Here is a 6,500-nt window from a genome sequence, read left to right as displayed (position 1 = left end):
AGGATGGATGATGACAGGGTGGATGATGACAGGATGGATGATGACAGGGTGGATGATGACAGGGTGGATGATGAGAGGGTGGATGATGACAGGGTGGATGATGACAGGGTGGATAATGACAGGGTGGATGATGACAGGGTGGATGATGACAGGGTGGATGATGACAGGGTGGATGATGACAGGGTGGATGATGACAGGGTGGATGATGACAGGGTGGACGATGACAGGGTGGATGATGACAGGGTGGATGATGACAGGGTGGATGATGACAGGGTGGATGATGACAGGGTGGATGATGACAGGGTGGATGATGACAGGGTGGATGATGACAGGGTGGATGATGACAAGGTGGATGATGACAGGGTGGATGATGACAGGGTGGATGATGACAGGGTGGATGATGACAAGGTGGATGATGACAGGATGGATGATGACAGGGTGGATGATGACAGGGTGGATGATGACAGGGTGGATGATGACAAGGTGGATGATGACAGGGTGGATGATGACAGGGTGGATGGTGACTGGGTGGATGATGACAGGGTGGATGATGACAGGATGGATGATGGCAGGGTGGATGATAGTATGAACGACAAGGTGGATGACAGTATGAATGACAGGGTGGATGGTGACAGGGTGGATGATGACAGGGTGGATGATGAAAGGATGGATGATGACAGGGTGGATGATGACAGGATGGATGATGACAGGGTGGATGATGACAGGGTGGATGATGACAGGGTGGATGATGACAGGGTGGATGATGACAGGGTGGATGATGACAGGGTGGATGATGACAGGGTGGATGATGACAGGATGGATGATGACAGGGTGGATGATGACAGGGTGGATGATGACAGGGTGGATGATGACAGGGTGGATGATGACAGGGTGGATGATGACAAGGTGGATGATGACAGGATGGATGATGACAGGGTGGATGATGACAGGGTGGATGATGACAGGGTGGATGATGACAGGATGGATGATGACAGGGTGGATGATGACAGGGTGGATGATGACAGGATGGATGATGACAGGGTGGATGATGACAGGATGGATGATGACAGGGTGGATGACAGGATGGATGATGAAAGGATGGATGATGACAGGATGGATGATGGCAGGGTGGATGATAGTATGAACGACAAGGTGGATGACAGTATGAATGACAGGGTGGATGGTGACAGGGTGGATGATGACAGGGTGGATGATGACAGGACGGATGATGACAGGGTGGATGATGACAGGGTGGATGATGACAGGGTGGATGATGACAGGACGGATGATGACAGGGTGGATGATGACAGGGTGGATGATGACAGGGTGGATGATGACAGGGTGGATGATGACAGGACGGATGATGACAGGGTGGATGATGACAGGGTGGATGATGACAGGGTGGATGATGACAGGACGGATGATGACAGGGTGGATGATGACAGGGTGGATGATGACAGAATGGATGATGACAGGGTGGATGATGACAGGGTGGATGATGACAGGGTGGATGACAGGACGGATGACAGGAAAGATCCTCTTAGGGAAAAACTAATAAGAACACAAAACACAACGGGGAGTGTGCATACACACACATGTACATACATGCATATGTAATGTGTCAGCTGGATGTACTCGCCCAGTTGTACTCATCTAGATCTGGTTACGGAGGTCGAATCACAGCTCCTGGCCCCGCCTCTTCACCTGGCCGCTACCCGGTATACATACACATATTCATTCATGTGTGGTTTGACCCAAGTGTAATTACAAGTAGTAAGACGTACCTGTTACTTTGCAAGTTCCTGAGACGGAAAGACACCGGCAGTCCTACCATTGTATAAAACAATTACATGTTCAACTTTCACTAAGAACTCCACCATGGCTTTGTTTTGTTATAATCTTGTGTAGGACTCTTGCTATTCAGTGGTGGGTTGTATATTATCGTTACCACATTGGGACCCCAATTTTTAATGTACCTATCTCATAGTAATTTGACCTCACTCATTTGCCAGGTGTCCCGTGGCCTGGTGGCAAATGCTCTCTCTTCACACGGGTGTGTGTGTGTGTGTGTGTGTGTGTGTGTGTGTGTGTGTGTGTGTGTGTGTGTGTGTGTGTGTGTGTGTGTGTGTGTGTGTGTGAGTATGTGTGTGTGTGTGTGTGTGTGTGTGTGTGTGTGTGTGTGTGTGTGTGTGTGTGTGTGTGTGTGTGTGTATGTGTGTGTGTGTGTGTGTGTGTGTGTGTGTGTGTGTGTGTGTGTGTGTGTGTGTGTCTGTGTGTGTGTGTGTGTGTGTGTGTGTGTGTGTGTGTGTGTGTGTGTGTGTGAGTATGTGTGTGTGTGTGTGTGTGTGTGTGTGTGTGTACTCACCTAGTTGTACTCACCTAGTTGAGGTTGCAGGGGTCGAGTCCAAACTCCTGGCCCCGCCTCTTCACTGGTCGCTACTAGGTCACTCTCCCTGAACCATGAGCTTTATCGTACCTCTGCTTAAAGCTATGTATGGATCCTGACTCCACTACATCGCTTCCCAAACTATTCCACTTCCTGACTACTCTGTGGCTGAAGAAATACTTCCTAACATCCCTTTGATTCATCTGTGTCTTCAATTTCCAACTGTGTCCCCTTGTTACTGTGTCCAGTCTCTGGAACATCCTGTCTTTGTCCACCTTGTCAATTCCTCTCAGTATTTTGTAAGTCGTTATCATGTCCCCCCTATCTCTCCTGTCCTCCAGTGTCGTCAGGTTGATTTCCCTTAACCTCTCCTCATAGGACATACCTCTTAGCTCTGGGACTAGTCTTGTTGTTGTTGTTGTGTGTGTGTGTGACTCAACAATCAATATTTGCACCAATAACTCACTACAGTTGTGACCGGGTGTGGAAGTGTGAATTGCTCATTACACTATAATTTGTTCATGATTGTAGCCATGTATAAACGTAAGTAACCATTCTTACAGTATTCATTACCTTTGTAACTTGTGAGTTCATTACCTTTGTACCTAGTTCAGCCATCCAAACTTTGGGGGCCCAGTCCCTGGACCCATTACGTACCTCTGTAATCTGTAAATACCTTTGTAACTTGTCATAATTGTGACTAGACCTACCTGGAGTTCATTACCTTTGTAAATTGTGAGTTCATTACCTTTGTAAATTGTGAGTTCATTACCTCTGTAACTTGCTCAGCTATCAAAACTTTGGAGTCCAGTCCCTGGACCAATTATGTACCTCTGTAATCATTTGACTACCGCCCACAGGATGGGTATGGGGTGCATAATAAACATATTAAACTAACTTCACTCGGTGAGGGTCCGGGTTCGATTCCCGGCGAAGGTGTGGAAACATCGGACGTGTTTCCTTACACCGGTTGTCCATGTTCACCCATCAGCAAAATGGGTACCTGGGTGTTAGTGGACTGGTGTGGGTCGCATCCTGGGACAAAACTGACCTAATTTTCCCCAAATGCTCAGCATAACAAGGGACTTTCTATATAGTAGTATGTCATTGGTTTGAGCTATGGTCTGTATAAGTTGTACATGTACTTGTAAATAAAGTTATTATTATTATTATTATTATTATTATTATTATTATTATTATTATTATTATTATTATTATTATTATTATTATTATTATTATTATTATTATTATTGAGGGTACTATTGGAAGAAATCAGTCCCTGAGCCTGGAGGAGAGTTGAGCTCCAGGGTCTGGAACTCCAGGCTGAGGGACTGATTACCTTTAATACTGTGTCTCCAAGGTTAATGGACTGATTACGTCTTTAGGAATTAAAGTAATTTTGTATGGTAATTACAAGGTGATGTGCAGCCTTAATGACCCTAGTGTAGTAGAGAGGCTTCAAACTCCCTACCATGAGGCTTCACCATACTGGTGGGTTGACGTGGTGGTGACAGGAAGCATCAGCTGGTGTATGAGGCTTCTTGTTGCTTCCTGTCACCACACACTGTCTTCCTGCACACACAGTCTTCTTGATCTGATCACAGGAAATGTCTGTGTTCCAGTAACGGCGTTTCCTATCATCATATTTCCTGGACCTCTTTTCTGCAACATCGCAAGCTCCTGATGATGTGTTGATTGCAACACGAAAGGCCTAGAGCTGTCATTCAACTCTCCCAAACCCCTCCCTTCTCCCCTCACACTTCCTCTTCCCTCTTCCCCATCCGTTAAGACGTCGTTAAGGACCGTTAACGGGATACGGGTAATGCTTTTTAACGGTGACAGCTGTTAGCTGTAGTAGTGACTGTCTGCAACAGTGACAGTCATGTTTAATGTGACCAGTTACTGGACCCCAGGTGACCAGTTACTGGGTCCCAGGTGACCAGTCACTGGACCCCAGGTGGCCAGTCACTGGACCCCAGGTGACCAGTCACTGGACCCCAGGTGACCAGTTACTGGACCCCAGGTGACCAGTTACTGGGTCCCAGGTGACCAGTCACTGGACCCCAGGTGACCAGTCACTGGACCCCAGGTGACCAGTCACTGGACCCCAGGTGACCAGTCACTGGGTCCCAGGTGACCACTGGACCCCAGGTGACCAGTCACTGGGTCCCAGGTGACCAGTCACTGGACCCCAGGTGACCAGTCACTGGACCCCAGGTGACCAGTCACTGGACCCCAGGTGATCAGTCACTGGGTCCCAGGTGACCAGTCACTGGGTCCCAGGTGACCAGTCACTGGACCCCAGGTGACCAGTCACTGGACCCCAGGTGACCAGTCACTGGACCCCAGGTGACCAGTCACTGGACCCCAGGTGACCAGTCACTGGACCCCAGGTGACCAGTCACTGGACCCCAGGTGACCAGTCACTGGACCCCAGGTGACCAGTTGCTGGACCCCAGGTGACCAGTCACTGGACCCCAGGTGACCAGTCACTGGGTCCCAGGTGACCAGTCACTGGACCCCAGGTGACCAGTCACTGGGTCCCAGGTGACCAGTCACTGGACCCCAGGTGACCAGTCACTGGACCCCAGGTGACCAGTCACTGGACCCCAGGTGACCAGTCACTGGACCCCAGGTGACCAGTCACTGGACCCCAGGTGACCAGTCACTGGACCCCAGGTGACCAGTCACTGGACCGAGGGGGGCGCTAGCCCCCCGAACACTCTTCAGGTACACTCCATGTAGGTAGACCCGGACACACACACACACGCACACTCACACACACACACACACACACACACACACACACACACACACACACACACACACACACACACACACACACACACACATACACACACACACACACACACACAGGTGGTGGAGCACCTGGAACTGAACAGGAGTATAAATGCCAACCAGCACGGATTCACGGAAGGCAAATCCTGTGTCACAAACCTTCTGGAGTTTTATGATAAAATAACAGAAGTAAGACAAGAGAGAGAGGGGTGGGTTGATTGCATCTTCTTGGACTGCAAGAAGGCCTTTGACACAGTTCCTCACAAGAGATTAGTGCAGAAGCTAGAACATCAGGCGCATATAACAGGAAGGGCACTGCAATGGATCAGAGAATACCTGACAGGGAGGCAACAACGAGTCATGGTACGTAATGATGTATCACAGTGGGCACCTGTGACGAGCGGGGTCCCACAGGGGTCGGTCCTAGGACCAGTGCTATTTTTGGTATATGTGAACGACATGACGGAAGGGTTAGACTCAGAAGTGTCCCTGTTTGCAGATGATGTGAAGTTAATGAGGAGAATTAAATCTGATGAGGACCAGGCAGGACTTCAAAGAGACCTGGACAGACTGGACACCTGGTCCAGCAAATGGCTTCTCGAATTTAATCCTGCCAAATGCAAAGTCATGAAGATAGGGGAAGGGCACAGAAGACCACAGACAGAGTATAGGCCAGGTGGCCAAAGACTGCAAACCTCACTCAAGGAGAAAGATCTTGGGGTGAGTATAACACCGAGCATGTCTCCGGAAGCACACATCAATCAGATAACTGCTGCAGCATATGGGCGCCTGGCAAACCTGAGAACAGCATTCCGATACCTTAGTAAGGAATCATTCAAGACACTGTACACCGTGTATGTCAGGCCCATACTGGAGTATGCAGCACCTGTTTGGAACCCGCACTTGATAAAGCACGTCAAGAAACTAGAGAAAGTACAAAGGTTTGCGACAAGGTTAGTTCCAGAGCTAAGGGGAATGTCCTATGAAGAAAGATTAAGGGAAATCGGCCTGACGACACTGGAGGACAGGAGGGTCAGGGGAGACATGATAACGACATATAAAATACTGCGTGGAATAGACAAGGTGGACAAAGACAGGATGTTCCAGGGAGGGGACACAGAAACAAGAGGCCACAATTGGAAGTTGAAGACACAAATGAGTCAGAGAGATAGTAGGAAGTATTTCTTCAGTCATAGAGTTCTAAGGCAGTGGAATAGCCTAGAAAATGACGTAGTGGAGGCAGGAACCATACACAGTTTTAAGACGAGGTTTGATAAAGCTCATGGAGCGGGGAGAGAGAGGGCCTAGTAGCAAC

The sequence above is a fragment of the Cherax quadricarinatus genome, chromosome 72 (assembly GCF_038502225.1).
Source record: "Cherax quadricarinatus isolate ZL_2023a chromosome 72, ASM3850222v1, whole genome shotgun sequence".
NCBI classification, from domain to species: Eukaryota; Metazoa; Arthropoda; class Malacostraca; order Decapoda; family Parastacidae; genus Cherax; species Cherax quadricarinatus.
This window is presented reverse-complemented; position numbering follows the sequence as displayed.